We start from the raw sequence: 20,893 nt of genomic DNA, 5'->3' as shown, positions 1-20,893 counted from the left end.
CAGGTCTAACGCTTCCGAAAAAACAATACAACGCCCACCCGGAACAATATATAAAGCTAAACGAACGGTTCACTGGGTACTTATCCGTACGAAAAACCCTATTGATTTACCTGTTTTTACAAGGAAGTAAATGTGAAAAAAATATTTCTACATCCCATGGCCTTTCCCAACCATTTAAATTTTTCTCTTACAGGTCTAACACTTCCGAAAAACCAATACAACGCCCACCCGGAAGAATATATAAAGATAAACGAACCGTTCACTGGGTACTTATCCGTATGAAAATCCCTATCGATTTTCCTGTTTTTACAAGGAAGTAAAATGTGAAAAAAATATTTCTACATCCCATGGCCTTTCCCAGCCATTTAAATTTTTCTCTTACAGGTCTAACGCTTCCGAAAAAACAATACAACGCCCACCCGGAACAATGTATAAAGCTAAACAAACCGTTCACTGGGCACTTATCCGTACGAAAAACCCTATTGATTTACCTGTTTTTACAAGGAAATAAAATGTGAAAAAAATATTTCTACATCCCATGGCCTTTTCCAACCATTTAAATTTTTTTCTTACAGGTCTATCGCTTCCGAAAAACCAATACAACGCCCACCCGGAACAATATATAAAGCTAAACGAACCGTTCACTGGGTACATATCCGTACGAAAATCCCTATTGATTTTCCTGTTTTTATAAGGAAGTAAAATGTGAAAAAAATATTTCTACATCCCATGGCCTTTCCCAACCATTTAAATTTTTCTCTTACAGGTCTAAGACTTCTGAAAAACCAATACAACGCCCACCCGGAAGAATATATAAAGATAAACGAACCGTTCACTGGGTACTTATCCGTACGAAAAACCCTATTGATTTACCTGTTTTTACAAGGAAGTAAATGTGAAAAAAATATTTCTACATCCCATGGCCTTTCCCAACCATTTAAATTTTTCTCTTACAGGTCTAACACTTCTGAAAAACCAAAACAACGCCCACCTGGCACAATATATAAAGCTAAACGAACCGTTCACTGGGTACATATCCGTACGAAAATCCCTATTGATTTTCCTGTTTTTATAAGGAAGTAAAATGTGAAAAAATTATTTCTACATCCCATGGCCTTTCCCAACCATTTAAATTTTTCTCTTACATGTCTAACACTTCCAAAAAACCAATACAACGCCCACCCGGAACAATATATAAAGCTAAGCGAACCGTTCACTGGGTAATTATCCGTACGAAAATCCCTATTGATTTACCTGTTTTTAAAAGGAAATAAAATGTGAAAAAAATATTTCTACATCCCATGGCCTTTCCCAGCCATTTAAATTTTTCTCTTACAGGTCTAACACTTCCGAAAAAACAATACAACGCCCACCCGGAACAATGTATAAAGCTAAACGAACCGTTCACTGGGTACTTATCCGTACGAAAAACCCTATTGATTTACCTGTTTTTACAAGGAAGTAAATGTGAAAAAAATATTTCTACATCCCATGGCCTTTCCCAACCATTTAAATTTTTCTCTTACAGGTCTAACACTTCCAAAAAACCAATACAACGCCCACCCGGAACAATATATAAAGCTAAACGAACCGTTCACTGGGTACTTATCCGTACGAAAATCCCTATTGATTTACTTGTTTTTAAAAGGAAATAAAATGTGAAAAAAATATTTCTACATCCCATGGCCTTTCCCAACCATTTAAATTTTTCTCTTACAGGTCTAACACTTCTGAAAAACCAATACAACGCCCACCCGGAACAATATATAAAGCTAAACGAACCGTTCACTGGGTACTTATCCGTACGAAAAACCCTATTGATTTACCTGTTTTTACAAGGAAGTAAATGTGAAAAAAATATTTCTACATCCCATGGCCTTTCCCAACCATTTAAATTTTTCTCTTACAGGTCTAACACTTCCGAAAAACCAATACAACGCCCACCCGGAACTATATATAAAGCTAAACGAACCGTTCACTGGGTACTTATCTGTATGAAAATCCCTATCGATTTTCCTGTTTTTACAAGGAAGTAAAATGTGAAAAAAATATTTCTACATCCCATGGCCTTTCCCAACCATTTAAATTTTTCTCTTAGAGGTCTAACACTTCCGAAAAAACAATACAACGCCCACCCGGAACAATGTATAAAGCTAAACAAACCGTTCACTGGGCACTTATCCGTACGAAAATCCCTATTGATTTACCTGTTTTTAAAAGGAAATAAAATGTGAAAAAAATATTTCTACATCCCATGGCCTTTCCCAACCATTTAAATTTTTCTCTTACAGGTCTAACACTTCCGAAAAAACAATACAACGCCCACCCGGAACAATGTATAAAGCTAAACAAACCGTTCACTGGGCACTTATCCGTACGAAAAACCCTATTGATTTACCTGTTTTTACAAGGAAATAAAATGTGAAAAAAATATTTCTACATCCCATGGCCTTTCCCAACCATTTAAAATTTTCTCTTACAGGTCTAACACTTCCGAAAAAACAATACAACGCCCACCCGGAACAATGTATAAAGCTAAACAAACCGTTCACTGGGCACTTATCCGTACGAAAAACCCTATTGATTTACCTGTTTTTACAAGGAAATAAAATGTGAAAAAAATATTTCTACATCCCATGGCCTTTCCCAACCATTTAAATTTTTTTCTTACAGGTCGAACGCTTACGAAAAACCAATACAACGCCCACCTGGAACAATATATAAAGCTAAACGAACCGTTCACTGGGTACATATCCGTACGAAAATCCCTATCGATTTTCCTGTTTTTATAAGGAAGTAAAATGTGAAAAAAATATTTCTACATCCCATGGCCTTTCCCAACCATTTAAATTTTTCTCTTACAGGTCTAACACTTCTGAAAAACCAATACAACGCCCACCCGGAACAATATATAAAGCTAAACGAACCGTTCACTGGGTACTTATCCGTACGAAAAACCCTATTGATTTACCTGTTTTTACAAGGAAGTAAATGTGAAAAAAATATTTCTACATCCCATGGCCTTTCCCAACCATTTAAATTTTTCTCTTACAGGTCTAACACTTCCAAAAAACCAATACAACGCCCAACCGGAACAATATATAAAGCTAAACGAACCGTTCACTGGGTACTTATCCGTACGAAAATCCCTATTGATTTACCTGTTTTTAAAAGGAAATAAAATGTGAAAAAAATATTTCTACATCCCATGGCCTTTCCCAACCATTTAAATTTTTCTCTTACAGGTCTAACACTTCTGAAAAACCAATACAACGCCCACCCGGAACAATATATAAAGCTAAACGAACCGTTCACTGGGTACTTATCCGTACGAAAAACCCTATTGATTTACCTGTTTTTACAAGGAAGTATATGTGAAAAAAATATTTCAACATCCCATGGCCTTTCCCAACCATTTAAATTTTTCTCTTACAGGTCTAACACTTCCGAAAAACCAAAACAACGCCCACCCGGAACAATATATAAAGCTAAACGAACCGTTCACTGGGCACTTATCCGTACGAAAAACCCTATTGATTTACCTGTTTTTACAAGGAAATAAAATGTGAAAAAAATATTTCTACATCCCATGGCCTTTCCCAACCATTTAAATTTTTCTCTTACAGGTCTAACACTTCCGAAAAACCAAAACAACGCCCACCCGGAACAATATATAAAGCTAAACGAACGGTTCACTGGGTACTTATCCGTACGAAAATCCCTATTGATTTTCCTGTTTTTACAAGGAAGTAAAATGTGAAAAAAATATTTCTACATCCCATGGCCTTTCCCAGCCATTTAAATTTTTCTCTTACAGGTCTAACGCTTCCGAAAAAACAATACAACGCCCACCCGGAACAATATATAAAGCTAAACGAACGGTTCACTGGGTACTTATCCGTACGAAAAACCCTATTGATTTACCTGTTTTTACAAGGAAGTAAATGTGAAAAAAATATTTCTACATCCCATGGCCTTTCCCAACCATTTAAATTTTTCTCTTACAGGTCTAACACTTCCGAAAAACCAATACAACGCCCACCCGGAAGAATATATAAAGATAAACGAACCGTTCACTGGGTACTTATCCGTATGAAAATCCCTATCGATTTTCCTGTTTTTACAAGGAAGTAAAATGTGAAAAAAATATTTCTACATCCCATGGCCTTTCCCAGCCATTTAAATATTTCTCTTACAGGTCTAACGCTTCCGAAAAAACAATACAACGCCCACCCGGAACAATGTATAAAGCTAAACAAACCGTTCACTGGGCACTTATCCGTACGAAAAACCCTATTGATTTACCTGTTTTTAGAAGGAAATAAAATGTGAAAAAAATATTTCTACATCCCATGGCCTTTTCCAACCATTTAAATTTTTTTCTTACAGGTCTAACGCTTCCGAAAAACCAATACAACGCCCACCCGGAACAATATATAAAGCAAAACGAACCGTTCACTGGGTAATTATCCGTACGAAAATCCCTATTGATTTACCTGTTTTTAAAAGGAAATAAAATGTGAAAAAAATATTTCTACATCCCATGGCCTTTCCCAACCATTTAAATTTTTCTCTTACAGGTCTAACACTTCCGAAAAATCAATACAACGCCCACCCGGAACAATATATAAAGCTAAACGAACCGTTCACTGGGTACTTATCCGTACGAAAAACCCTATCGATTTACCTGTTTTTACAAGGAAGTATATGTGAAAAAAATATTTCAACATCCCATGGCCTTTCCCAACCATTTAAATTTTTCTCTTACAGGTCTAACACTTCCGAAAAACCAAAACAACGCCCACCCGGAACAATATATAAAGCTAAACGAACCATTCACTGGGCACTTATCCGTACGAAAAACCCTATTGATTTACCTGTTTTTACAAGGAAATAAAATGTGAAAAAAATATTTCTACATCCCATGGCCTTTCCCAACCATTTAAATTTTTCTCTTACAGGTCTAACACTTCCGAAAAACCAAAACAACGCCCACCCGGAACAATATATAAAGCTAAACGAACGGTTCACTGGGTACTTATCCGTACGAAAATCCCTATTGATTTTCCTGTTTTTACAAGGAAGTAAAATGTGAAAAAAATATTTCTACATCCCATGGCCTTTCCCAACCATTTAAATTTTTCTCTTACAGGTCTAACACTTCCGAAAAAACAATACAACGTCCACCCGGAACAATATATAAAGCTAAACGAACGGTTCACTGGGTACTTATCCGTACGAAAAACCCTATTGATTTACCTGTTTTTACAAGGAAGTAAATGTGAAAAAAATATTTCTACATCCCATGGCCTTTCCCAACCATTTAAATTTTTCTCTTACAGGTCTAACACTTCCGAAAAACCTATACAACGCCCACCCGGAAGAATATATAAAGATAAACGAACCGTTCACTGGGTACTTATCCGTATGAAAATCCCTATTGATTTACCTGTTTTTACAAGGAAGTAAAATGTGAAAAAAATATTTCTACATCCCATGGCCTTTCCCAGCCATTTAAATTTTTCTCTTACAGGTCTAACACTTCCGAAAAAACAATACAACGCCCACCCGGAACAATGTATAAAGCTAAACAAACCGTTCACTGGGTACATATCCGTACGAAAATCCCTATTGATTTTCCTGTTTTTATAAGGAAGTAAAATGTGAAAAAAATATTTCTACATCCCATGGCCTTTCCCAACCATTTAAATTTTTCTCTTACAGGTCTAAGACTTCTGAAAAACCAATACAACGCCCACCCGGAACAATATATAAAGCTAAACGAACCGTTCACTGGGTACTTATCCGTACGAAAAACCCTATTGATTTACCTGTTTTTACAAGGAAGTAAATGTGAAAAAAATATTTCTACATCCCATGGCCTTTCCCAACCATTTAAATTTTTCTCTTACAGGTCTAACACGTCTGAAAAACCAAAACAACGCCCACCTGGCACAATATATAAAGCTAAACGAACCGTTCACTGGGTACATATCCGTACGAAAATCCCTATTGATTTTCCTGTTTTTATAAGGAAGTAAAATGTGAAAAAATTATTTCTACATCCCATGGCCTTTCCCAACCATTTAAATTTTTCTCTTACATGTCTAACACTTCCAAAAAACCAATACAACGCCCACCCGGAACAATATATAAAGCTAAGCGAACCGTTCACTGGGTAATTATCCGTACGAAAATCCCTATTGATTTACCTGTTTTTAAAAGGAAATAAAATGTGAAAAAAATATTTCTACATCCCATGGCCTTTCCCAGCCATTTAAATTTTTCTCTTACAGGTCTAACACTTCCGAAAAAACAATACAACGCCCACCCGGAACAATGTATAAAGCTAAACGAACCGTTCACTGGGTACTTATCCGTACGAAAAACCCTATTGATTTACCTGTTTTTACAAGGAAGTAAATGTGAAAAAAATATTTCTACATCCCATGGCCTTTCCCAACCATTTAAATTTTTCTCTTACAGGTCTAACACTTCCAAAAAACCAATACAACGCCCACCCGGAACAATATATAAAGCTAAACGAACCGTTCACTGGGTACTTATCCGTACGAAAATCCCTATTGATTTACTTGTTTTTAAAAGGAAATAAAATGTGAAAAAAATATTTCTACATCCCATGGCCTTTCCCAACCATTTAAATTTTTCTCTTACAGGTCTAACACTTCTGAAAAACCAATACAACGCCCACCCGGAACAATATATAAAGCTAAACGAACCGTTCACTGGGTACTTATCCGTACGAAAAACCCTATTGATTTACCTGTTTTTACAAGGAAGTAAATGTGAAAAAAATATTTCTACATCCCATGGCCTTTCCCAACCATTTAAATTTTTCTCTTACAGGTCTAACACTTCCGAAAAACCAATACAACGCCCACCCGGAACTATATATAAAGCTAAACGAACCGTTCACTGGGTACTTATCTGTATGAAAATCCCTATCGATTTTCCTGTTTTTACAAGGAAGTAAAATGTGAAAAAAATATTTCTACATCCCATGGCCTTTCCCAACCATTTAAATTTTTCTCTTACAGGTCTAACACTTCCGAAAAAACAATACAACGCCCACCCGGAACAATGTATAAAGCTAAACAAACCGTTCACTGGGCACTTATCCGTACGAAAATCCCTATTGATTTACCTGTTTTTAAAAGGAAATAAAATGTGAAAAAAATATTTCTACATCCCATGGCCTTTCCCAACCATTTAAATTTTTCTCTTACAGGTCTAACACTTCCGAAAAAACAATACAACGCCCACCCGGAACAATGTATAAAGCTAAACAAACCGTTCACTGGGCACTTATCCGTACGAAAAACCCTATTGATTTACCTGTTTTTACAAGGAAATAAAATGTGAAAAAAATATTTCTACATCCCATGGCCTTTCCCAACCATTTAAAATTTTCTCTTACAGGTCTAACACTTCCGAAAAAACAATACAACGCCCACCCGGAACAATGTATAAAGCTAAACAAACCGTTCACTGGGCACTTATCCGTACGAAAAACCCTATTGATTTACCTGTTTTTACAAGGAAATAAAATGTGAAAAAAATATTTCTACATCCCATGGCCTTTCCCAACCATTTAAATTTTTTTCTTACAGGTCGAACGCTTACGAAAAACCAATACAACGCCCACCCGGAACAATATATAAAGCTAAACGAACCGTTCACTGGGTACATATCCGTACGAAAATCCCTATCGATTTTCCTGTTTTTATAAGGAAGTAAAATGTGAAAAAAATATTTCTACATCCCATGGCCTTTCCCAACCATTTAAATTTTTCTCTTACAGGTCTAACACTTCTGAAAAACCAATACAACGCCCACCCGGAACAATATATAAAGCTAAACGAACCGTTCACTGGGTACTTATCCGTACGAAAAACCCTATTGATTTACCTGTTTTTACAAGGAAGTAAATGTGAAAAAAATATTTCTACATCCCATGGCCTTTCCCAACCATTTAAATTTTTCTCTTACAGGTCTAACACTTCCAAAAAACCAATACAACGCCCAACCGGAACAATATATAAAGCTAAACGAACCGTTCACTGGGTACTTATCCGTACGAAAATCCCTATTGATTTACCTGTTTTTAAAAGGAAATAAAATGTGAAAAAAATATTTCTACATCCCATGGCCTTTCCCAACCATTTAAATTTTTCTCTTACAGGTCTAACACTTCTGAAAAACCAATACAACGCCCACCCGGAACAATATATAAAGCTAAACGAACCGTTCACTGGGTACTTATCCGTACGAAAAACCCTATTGATTTACCTGTTTTTACAAGGAAGTATATGTGAAAAAAATATTTCAACATCCCATGGCCTTTCCCAACCATTTAAATTTTTCTCTTACAGGTCTAACACTTCTGAAAAACCAAAACAACGCCCACCCGGAACAATATATAAAGCTAAACGAACCGTTCACTGGGCACTTATCCGTACGAAAAACCCTATTGATTTACCTGTTTTTACAAGGAAATAAAATGTGAAAAAAATATTTCTACATCCCATGGCCTTTCCCAACCATTTAAATTTTTCTCTTACAGGTCTAACATTTCCGAAAAACCAAAACAACGCCCACCCGGAACAATATATAAAGCTAAACGAACGGTTCACTGGGTACTTATCCGTACGAAAATCCCTATTGATTTTCCTGTTTTTACAAGGAAGTAAAATGTGAAAAAAATATTTCTACATCCCATGGCCTTTCCCAGCCATTTAAATTTTTCTCTTACAGGTCTAACGCTTCCGAAAAAACAATACAACGCCCACCCGGAACAATATATAAAGCTAAACGAACGGTTCACTGGGTACTTATCCGTACGAAAAACCCTATTGATTTACCTGTTTTTACAAGGAAGTAAATGTGAAAAAATATTTCTACATCCCATGGCCTTTCCCAACCATTTAAATTTTTCTCTTACAGGTCTAACACTTCCGAAAAACCAATACAACGCCCACCCGGAAGAATATATAAAGATAAACGAACCGTTCACTGGGTACTTATCCGTATGAAAATCCCTATCGATTTTCCTGTTTTTACAAGGAAGTAAAATGTGAAAAAAATATTTCTACATCCCATGGCCTTTCCCAGCCATTTAAATTTTTCTCTTACAGGTCTAACGCTTCCGAAAAAACAATACAACGCCCACCCGGAACAATGTATAAAGCTAAACAAACCGTTCACTGGGCACTTATCCGTACGAAAAACCCTATTGATTTACCTGTTTTTAGAAGGAAATAAAATGTGAAAAAAATATTTCTACATCCCATGGCCTTTTCCAACCATTTAAATTTTTTTCTTACAGGTCTAACGCTTCCGAAAAACCAATACAACGCCCACCCGGAACAATATATAAAGCAAAACGAACCGTTCACTGGGTAATTATCCGTACGAAAATCCCTATTGATTTACCTGTTTTTAAAAGGAAATAAAATGTGAAAAAAATATTTCTACATCCCATGGCCTTTCCCAACCATTTAAATTTTTCTCTTACAGGTCTAACACTTCTGAAAAACCAATACAACGCCCACCCGGAACAATATATAAAGCTAAACGAACCGTTCACTGGGTACTTATCCGTACGAAAAACCCTATTGATTTACCTGTTTTTACAAGGAAGTAAATGTGAAAAAAATATTTCTACATCCCATGGCCTTTCCCAACCATTTAAATTTTTCTCTTACAGGTCTAACACTTCCGAAAAATCAATACAACGCCCACCCGGAACAATATATAAAGCTAAACGAACCGTTCACTGGGTACTTATCCGTACGAAAAACCCTATCGATTTACCTGTTTTTACAAGGAAGTATATGTGAAAAAAATATTTCAACATCCCATGGCCTTTCCCAACCATTTAAATTTTTCTCTTACAGGTCTAACACTTCCGAAAAAACAATACAACGCCCACCCGGAACAATGTATAAAGCTAAACAAACCGTTCACTGGGCACTTATCCGTACGAAAATCCCTATTGATTTACCTGTTTTTAAAAGGAAATAAAATGTGAAAAAAATATTTCTACATCCCATGGCCTTTCCCAACCATTTAAATTTTTCTCTTACAGGTCTAACACTTCCGAAAAAACAATACAACGCCCACCCGGAACAATGTATAAAGCTAAACAAACCGTTCACTGGGCACTTATCCGTACGAAAAACCCTATTGATTTACCTGTTTTTACAAGGAAATAAAATGTGAAAAAAATATTTCTACATCCCATGGCCTTTCCCAACCATTTAAAATTTTCTCTTACAGGTCTAACACTTCCGAAAAAACAATACAACGCCCACCCGGAACAATGTATAAAGCTAAACAAACCGTTCACTGGGCACTTATCCGTACGAAAAACCCTATTGATTTACCTGTTTTTACAAGGAAATAAAATGTGAAAAAAATATTTCTACATCCCATGGCCTTTCCCAACCATTTAAATTTTTTTCTTACAGGTCGAACGCTTACGAAAAACCAATACAACGCCCACCCGGAACAATATATAAAGCTAAACGAACCGTTCACTGGGTACATATCCGTACGAAAATCCCTATCGATTTTCCTGTTTTTATAAGGAAGTAAAATGTGAAAAAAATATTTCTACATCCCATGGCCTTTCCCAACCATTTAAATTTTTCTCTTACAGGTCTAACACTTCTGAAAAACCAATACAACGCCCACCCGGAACAATATATAAAGCTAAACGAACCGTTCACTGGGTACTTATCCGTACGAAAAACCCTATTGATTTACCTGTTTTTACAAGGAAGTAAATGTGAAAAAAATATTTCTACATCCCATGGCCTTTCCCAACCATTTAAATTTTTCTCTTACAGGTCTAACACTTCCAAAAAACCAATACAACGCCCAACCGGAACAATATATAAAGCTAAACGAACCGTTCACTGGGTACTTATCCGTACGAAAATCCCTATTGATTTACCTGTTTTTAAAAGGAAATAAAATGTGAAAAAAATATTTCTACATCCCATGGCCTTTCCCAACCATTTAAATTTTTCTCTTACAGGTCTAACACTTCTGAAAAACCAATACAACGCCCACCCGGAACAATATATAAAGCTAAACGAACCGTTCACTGGGTACTTATCCGTACGAAAAACCCTATTGATTTACCTGTTTTTACAAGGAAGTATATGTGAAAAAAATATTTCAACATCCCATGGCCTTTCCCAACCATTTAAATTTTTCTCTTACAGGTCTAACACTTCTGAAAAACCAAAACAACGCCCACCCGGAACAATATATAAAGCTAAACGAACCGTTCACTGGGCACTTATCCGTACGAAAAACCCTATTGATTTACCTGTTTTTACAAGGAAATAAAATGTGAAAAAAATATTTCTACATCCCATGGCCTTTCCCAACCATTTAAATTTTTCTCTTACAGGTCTAACATTTCCGAAAAACCAAAACAACGCCCACCCGGAACAATATATAAAGCTAAACGAACGGTTCACTGGGTACTTATCCGTACGAAAATCCCTATTGATTTTCCTGTTTTTACAAGGAAGTAAAATGTGAAAAAAATATTTCTACATCCCATGGCCTTTCCCAGCCATTTAAATTTTTCTCTTACAGGTCTAACGCTTCCGAAAAAACAATACAACGCCCACCCGGAACAATATATAAAGCTAAACGAACGGTTCACTGGGTACTTATCCGTACGAAAAACCCTATTGATTTACCTGTTTTTACAAGGAAGTAAATGTGAAAAAATATTTCTACATCCCATGGCCTTTCCCAACCATTTAAATTTTTCTCTTACAGGTCTAACACTTCCGAAAAACCAATACAACGCCCACCCGGAAGAATATATAAAGATAAACGAACCGTTCACTGGGTACTTATCCGTATGAAAATCCCTATCGATTTTCCTGTTTTTACAAGGAAGTAAAATGTGAAAAAAATATTTCTACATCCCATGGCCTTTCCCAGCCATTTAAATTTTTCTCTTACAGGTCTAACGCTTCCGAAAAAACAATACAACGCCCACCCGGAACAATGTATAAAGCTAAACAAACCGTTCACTGGGCACTTATCCGTACGAAAAACCCTATTGATTTACCTGTTTTTAGAAGGAAATAAAATGTGAAAAAAATATTTCTACATCCCATGGCCTTTTCCAACCATTTAAATTTTTTTCTTACAGGTCTAACGCTTCCGAAAAACCAATACAACGCCCACCCGGAACAATATATAAAGCAAAACGAACCGTTCACTGGGTAATTATCCGTACGAAAATCCCTATTGATTTACCTGTTTTTAAAAGGAAATAAAATGTGAAAAAAATATTTCTACATCCCATGGCCTTTCCCAACCATTTAAATTTTTCTCTTACAGGTCTAACACTTCTGAAAAACCAATACAACGCCCACCCGGAACAATATATAAAGCTAAACGAACCGTTCACTGGGTACTTATCCGTACGAAAAACCCTATTGATTTACCTGTTTTTACAAGGAAGTAAATGTGAAAAAAATATTTCTACATCCCATGGCCTTTCCCAACCATTTAAATTTTTCTCTTACAGGTCTAACACTTCCGAAAAATCAATACAACGCCCACCCGGAACAATATATAAAGCTAAACGAACCGTTCACTGGGTACTTATCCGTACGAAAAACCCTATCGATTTACCTGTTTTTACAAGGAAGTATATGTGAAAAAAATATTTCAACATCCCATGGCCTTTCCCAACCATTTAAATTTTTCTCTTACAGGTCTAACACTTCCGAAAAACCAAAACAACGCCCACCCGGAACAATATATAAAGCTAAACGAACCATTCACTGGGCACTTATCCGTACGAAAAACCCTATTGATTTACCTGTTTTTACAAGGAAATAAAATGTGAAAAAAATATTTCTACATCCCATGGCCTTTCCCAACCATTTAAATTTTTCTCTTACAGGTCTAACACTTCCGAAAAACCAAAACAACGCCCACCCGGAACAATATATAAAGCTAAACGAACGGTTCACTGGGTACTTATCCGTACGAAAATCCCTATTGATTTTCCTGTTTTTACAAGGAAGTAAAATGTGAAAAAAATATTTCTACATCCCATGGCCTTTCCCAACCATTTAAATTTTTCTCTTACAGGTCTAACACTTCCGAAAAAACAATACAACGTCCACCCGGAACAATATATAAAGCTAAACGAACGGTTCACTGGGTACTTATCCGTACGAAAAACCCTATTGATTTACCTGTTTTTACAAGGAAGTAAATGTGAAAAAAATATTTCTACATCCCATGGCCTTTCCCAACCATTTAAATTTTTCTCTTACAGGTCTAACACTTCCGAAAAACCTATACAACGCCCACCCGGAAGAATATATAAAGATAAACGAACCGTTCACTGGGTACTTATCCGTATGAAAATCCCTATTGATTTACCTGTTTTTACAAGGAAGTAAAATGTGAAAAAAATATTTCTACATCCCATGGCCTTTCCCAGCCATTTAAATTTTTCTCTTACAGGTCTAACACTTCCGAAAAAACAATACAACGCCCACCCGGAACAATGTATAAAACTAAACAAACCGTTCACTGGGTACTTATCCGTACGAAAAACCCTATCGATTTACCTGTTTTTACAAGGAAGTATATGTGAAAAAAATATTTCAACATCCCATGGCCTTTCCCAACCATTTAAATTTTTCTCTTACAGGTCTAACACTTCTGAAAAACCAAAACAACGCCCACCCGGAACAATATATAAAGCTAAACGAACCGTTCACTGGGCACTTATCCGTACGAAAAACCCTATTGATTTACCTGTTTTTACAAGGAAATAAAATGTGAAAAAAATATTTCTACATCCCATGGCCTTTCCCAACCATTTAAATTTTTCTCTTACAGGTCTAACACTTCCGAAAAACCAAAACAACGCCCACCCGGAACAATATATAAAGCTAAACGAACGGTTCACTGGGTACTTATCCGTACGAAAATCCCTATTGATTTTCCTGTTTTTACAAGGAAGTAAAATGTGAAAAAAATATTTCTACATCCCATGGCCTTTCCCAACCATTTAAATTTTTCTCTTACAGGTCTAACACTTCCGAAAAAACAATACAACGCCCACCCGGAACAATATATAAAGCTAAACGAACGGTTCACTGGGTACTTATCCGTACGAAAAACCCTATTGATTTACCTGTTTTTACAAGGAAGTAAATGTGAAAAAAATATTTCTACATCCCATGGCCTTTCCCAACCATTTAAATTTTTCTCTTACAGGTCTAACACTTCCGAAAAACCTATACAACGCCCACCCGGAAGAATATATAAAGATAAACGAACCGTTCACTGGGTACTTATCCGTATGAAAATCGATATCGATTTTCCTGTTTTTACAAGGAAGTAAAATGTGAAAAAAATATTTCTACATCCCATGGCCTTTCCCAGCCATTTAAATTTTTCTCTTACAGGTCTAACACTTCCGAAAAAACAATACAACGCCCACCCGGAACAATGTATAAAGCTAAACAAACCGTTCACTGGGCACTTATCCGTACGAAAAACCCTATTGATTTACCTGTTTTTACAAGGAAATAAAATGTGAAAAAAATATTTCTACATCCCATGGCCTTTCCCAACCATTTAAATTTTTTTCTTACAGGTCTAACGCTTCCGAAAAACCAATACAACGCCCACCCGGAACAATATATAAAGCTAAACGAACCGTTCACTGGGTACATATCCGTACGAAAATCCCTATTGATTTTCCTGTTTTTATAAGGAAGTAAAATGTGAAAAAAATATTTCTACATCCCATGGCCTTTCCCAACCATTTAAATTTTTCTCTTACAGGTCTAACACTTCTGAAAAACCAATACAACGCCCACCCGGAACAATATATAAAGCTAAACGAACCGTTCACTGGGTACTTATCCGTACGAAAAACCCTATTGATTTACCTGTTTTTACAAGGAAGTAAATGTGAAAAAAATATTTCTACATCCCATGGCCTTTCCCAACCATTTAAATTTTTCTCTTACAGGTCTAACACTTCTGAAAAACCAAAACAACGCCCACCCGGCACAATATATAAAGCTAAACGAACCGTTCACTGGGTACATATCCGTACGAAAATCCCTATTGATTTTCCTGTTTTTATAAGGAAGTAAAATGTGAAAAAATTATTTCTACATCCCATGGCCTTTCCCAACCATTTAAATTTTTCTCTTACATGTCTAACACTTCCAAAAAACCGATACAACGCCCACCCGGAACAATATATAAAGCTAAGCGAACCGTTCACTGGGTAATTATCCGTACGAAAATCCCTATTGATTTACCTGTTTTTAAAAGGAAATAAAATGTGAAAAAAATATTTCTACATCCCATGGCCTTTCCCAACCATTTAAATTTTTCTCTTACAGGTCTAACACTTCTGAAAAACCAATACAACGCCCACCCGGAACAATATATAAAGCTAAACGAACCGTTCACTGGGTACTTATCCGTACGAAAAACCCTATTGATTTACCTGTTTTTACAAGGAAGTAAATGTGAAAAAAATATTTCTACATCCCATGGCCTTTCCCAACCATTTGAATTTTTCTCTTACAAGTCTAACACTTCCAAAAAACCAATACAACGCCCACCCGGAACAATATATAAAGCTAAACGAACCGTTCACTGGGTACTTATCCGTACGAAAATCCCTATTGATTTACCTGTTTTTAAAAGGAAATAAAATGTGAAAAAAATATTTCTACATCCCATGGCCTTTCCCAACCATTTAAATTTTTCTCTTACAGGTCTAACACTTCTGAAAAACCAATACAACGCCCACCCGGAACAATATATAAAGCTAAACGAACCGTTCACTGGGTACTTATCCGTACGAAAAACCCTATTGATTTACCTGTTTTTACAAGGAAGTAAATGTGAAAAAAATATTTCTACATCCCATGGCCTTTCCCAACCATTTAAATTTTTCTCTTACAGGTCTAACACTTCCGAAAAACCAATACAACGCCCACCCGGAACCATATATAAAGCTAAATGAACCGTTCACTGGGTACTTATCTGTATGAAAATCCCTATCGATTTTCCTGTTTTTACAAGGAAGTAAAATGTGAAAAAAATATTTCTACATCCCATGGCCTTTCCCAACCATTTAAAATTTTCTCTTACAGGTCTAACACTTCCGAAAAAACAATACAACGCCCACCCGGAACAATGTATAAAGCTAAACAAACCGTTCACTGGGCACTTATCCGTACGAAAAACCCTATTGATTTACCTGTTTTTACAAGGAAATAAAATGTGAAAAAAATATTTCTACATCCCATGGCCTTTCCCAACCATTTAAATTTTTTTCTTACAGGTCGAACGCTTACGAAAAACCAATACAACGCCCACCCGGAACAATATATAAAGCTAAACGAACCGTTCACTGGGTACATATCCGTACGAAAATCCCTATTGATTTACCTGTTTTTACAAGGAAGTAAATGTGAAAAAAATATTTCTACATCCCTTGGCCTTTCCCAACCATTTACATTTTTTTCTTACAGGTCTAACACTTCCGAAAAACAAATACAACGCCCACCCGGAACAATATATAAAGCTAAACGAACCGTTCACTGGGTACATATCCGTACGAAAATCCCTATTGATTTTCCAGTTTTTATTAGGAAGTAAAATGTGAAAAAAATATTTCTACATCCCATGGCCTTTCCCAACCACTTACATTTTTCTCTTACAGGTCTAACACTTCCAAAAAACCAATACAACGCCCACCCGGAACAATATATAAAGCTAAACGAACCGTTCACTGGGTAATTATCCGTACGAAAATCCCTATTGATTTACCTGTTTTTAAAAGGAAATAAAATGTGAAAAAAATATTTCTACATCCCATGGCCTTTCCCAACCATTTAAATTTTTCTCTTACAGGTCTAACACTTCCAAAAAAACCAATACAACGCCCACCCGGAACAATATATAAAGCTAAACGAACCGTTCACTGGGTAATTATCCGTACGAAAATCCCTATTGATTTACCTGTTTTTAAAAGGAAATAAAATGTGAAAAAAATATTTCTACATCCCATGGCCTTTACCAACCATTTAAAATTTTCTCTTAAAGGTCTAACACTTCTGAAAAACCAATACAACGCCCACCCGGAACAATATATAAAGCTAAACGAACCGTTCACTGGGTACTTATCCGTACGAAAAACCCTATTGATTTACCTGTTTTTACAAGGAAGTAAATGTGAAAAAAATATTTCTACATCCCATGGCCTTTCCCAACCATTTAAACTTTTCTCTTACAGGTCTAACACTTCCGAAAAACCAATACAACGCCCACCCGGAACAATATATAAAGCTAAACGAACCGTTCACTGGGTACTTATCCGTACGAAAAACCCTATTGATTTACCTGTTTTTACAAGGAAGTATATGTGAAAAAAATATTTCAACATCCCATGGCCTTTCCCAACCATTTAAATTTTTCTCTTACAGGTCTAACACTTCCGAAAAACCAAAACAACGCCCACCCGGAACAATATATAAAGCTAAACGAACCGTTCACTGGGCACTTATCCGTACGAAAAACCCTATTGATTTACCTGTTTTTACAAGGAAATAAAATGTGAAAAAAATATTTCTACATCCCATGGCCTTTCCCAACCATTTAAATTTTTCTCTTACAGGTCTAACACTTCCGAAAAACCAAAACAACGCCCACCCGGAACAATATATAAAGCTAAACGAACGGTTCACTGGGTACTTATCCGTACGAAAATCCCTATTGATTTTCCTGTTTTTACAAGGAAGTAAAATGTGAAAAAAATATTTCTACATCCCATGGCCTTTCCCAACCATTTAAATTTTTCTCTTACAGGTCTAACACTTCCGAAAAAACAATACAACGCCCACCCGAAACAATATATAAAGCTAAACGAACGGTTCACTGGGTACTTATCCGTACGAAAAACCCTATTGATTTACCTGTTTTTACAAGGAAGTAAATGTGAAAAAAATATTTCTACATCCCATTGCCTTTCCCAACCATTTAAATTTTTCTCTTACAGGTCTAACACTTCCGAAAAACCAATACAACGCCCACCCGGAAGAATATATAAAGATAAACGAACCGGTCACTGGGTACTTATCCGTATGAAAATCCCTATCGATTTTCCTGTTTTTACAAGGAAGTAAAATGTGAAAAAAATATTTCTACATCCCATGGCCTTTCCCAGCCATTTAAAATTTTCTCTTACAGGTCTAACACTTCCGAAAAAACAATACAACGCCCACCCGGAACAATGTATAAAGCTAAACAAACCGTTCACTGGGCACTTATCCGTACGAAAAACCCTATTGATTTACCTGTTTTTACAAGGAAATAAAATGTGAAAAAAATATTTCTACATCCCATGGCCTTTCCCAACCATTTAAATTTTTTTCTTACAGGTATAACGCTTCCGAAAAACCAATACAACGCCCACCCGGAACAATATATAAAGCTAAACGAACCGTTCACTGGGTACATATCCGTACGAAAATCCCTATTGATTTTCCTGTTTTTATAAGGAAGTAAAATGTGAAAAAAATATTTCTACATCCCATGGCCTTTCCCAGCCATTTAAATTTTTCTCTTACAGGTCTAACACTTCCGAAAAAACAATACAACGCCCACCCGGAACAATGTATAAAGCTAAACGAACCGTTCACTGGGTACTTATCCGTACGAAAAACCCTATTGATTTACCTTTTACAAGGAAGTAAATGTGAAAAAAATATTTCTACATCCCATGGCCTTTCCCAACCATTTAAATTTTTCTCTTACAGGTCTAACACTTCCAAAAAACCAATACAACGCCCACCCGGAACAATATATAAAGCTAAACGAACCGTTCACTGGGTACTTATCCGTACGAAAATCCCTATTGATTTACTTGTTTTTAAAAGGAAATAAAATGTGAAAAAAATATTTCTACATCCCATGGCCTTTCCCAACCATTTAAATTTTTCTCTTACAGGTCTAACACTTCCAAAAAACCAATACAACGCCCACCCGGAACAATATATAAAGCTAAACGAACCGTTCACTGGGTACTTATCCGTACGAAAATCCCTATTGATTTACTTGTTTTTAAAAGGAAATAAAATGTGAAAAAAATATTTCTACATCCCATGGCCTTTCCCAACCATTTAAATTTTTCTCTTACAGGTCTAACACTTCTGAAAAACCAATACAACGCCCACCCGGAACAATATATAAAGCTAAACGAACCGTTCACTGGGTACTTATCCGTACGAAAAACCCTATTGATTTACCTGTTTTTACAAGGAAGTAAATGTGAAAAAAATATTTCTACATCCCATGGCCTTTCCCAACCATTTAAATTTTTCTCTTACAGGTCTAACACTTCCGAAAAACCAATACAACGCCCACCCGGAACTATATATAAAGCTAAACGAACCGTTCACTGGGTACTTATCTGTATGAAAATCCCTATCGATTTTCCTGTTTTTACAAGGAAGTAAAATGTGAAAAAAATATTTCTACATCCCATGGCCTTTCCCAACCATTTAAATTTTTCTCTTACAGGTCTAACACTTCCGAAAAAACAATACAACGCCCACCCGGAACAATGTATAAAGCTAAACAAACCGTTCACTGGGCACTTATCCGTACGAAAATCCCTATTGATTTACCTGTTTTTAAAAGGAAATAAAATGTGAAAAAAATATTTCTACATCCCATGGCCTTTCCCAACCATTTAAATTTTTCTCTTACAGGTCTAACACTTCCGAAAAAACAATACAACGCCCACCCGGAACAATGTATAAAGCTAAACAAACCTTTCACTGGGCACTTATCCGTACGAAAAACCCTATTGATTTACCTGTTTTTACAAGGAAATAAAATGTGAAAAAAATATTTCTACATCCCATGGCCTTTCCCAACCGTTTAAAATTTTCTCTTACAGGTCTAACACTTCCGAAAAAACAATACAACGCCCACCCGGAACAATGTATAAAGCTAAACAAACCGTTCACTGGGCACTTATCCGTACGAAAAACCCTATTGATTTACCTGTTTTTACAAGGAAATAAAATGTGAAAAAAATATTTCTACATCCCATGGCCTTTCCCAACCATTTAAATTTTTTTCTTACAGGTCGAACGCTTACGAAAAACCAATACAACGCCCACCCGGAACAATATATAAAGCTAAACGAACCGTTCACTGGGTACATATCCGTACGAAAATCCCTATCGATTTTCCTGTTTTTATAAGGAAGTAAAATGTGAAAAAAATATTTCTACATCCCATGGCCTTTCCCAACCATTTAAATTTTTCTCTTACAGGTCTAACACTTCGGAAAAACCAATACAACGCCCACCCGGAACAATATATAAAGCTAAACGAACCGTTCACTGGGTACTTATCCGTACGAAAAACCCTATTGATTTACCTGTTTTTACAAGGAAGTAAATGTGAAAAAAATATTTCTACATCCCATGGCCTTTCCCAACCATTTAAATTTTTCTCTTACAGGTCTAACACTTCTGAAAAACCAAAACAATGCCCACCTGGCACAATATATAAAGCTAAACGAACCGTTCACTGGGTACATATCCGTACGAAAATCCCTATTGATTTTCCTGTTTTTATAAGGAAGTAAAATGTGAAAAAATTATTTCTACATCCCATGGCCTTTCCCAACCATTTAAATTTTTCTCTTACATGTCTAACACTTCCAAAAAACCAATACAACGCCCACCCGGAACAATATATAAAGCTAAGCGAACCGTTCACTGGGTAATTATCCGTACGAAAATCCCTATTGATTTACCTG

The sequence above is a fragment of the Paroedura picta genome, chromosome 1 (assembly GCF_049243985.1).
Source record: "Paroedura picta isolate Pp20150507F chromosome 1, Ppicta_v3.0, whole genome shotgun sequence".
Lineage (NCBI taxonomy): Eukaryota > Metazoa > Chordata > Lepidosauria > Squamata > Gekkonidae > Paroedura > Paroedura picta.
Note: the sequence above shows the minus strand (reverse complement) of the source record.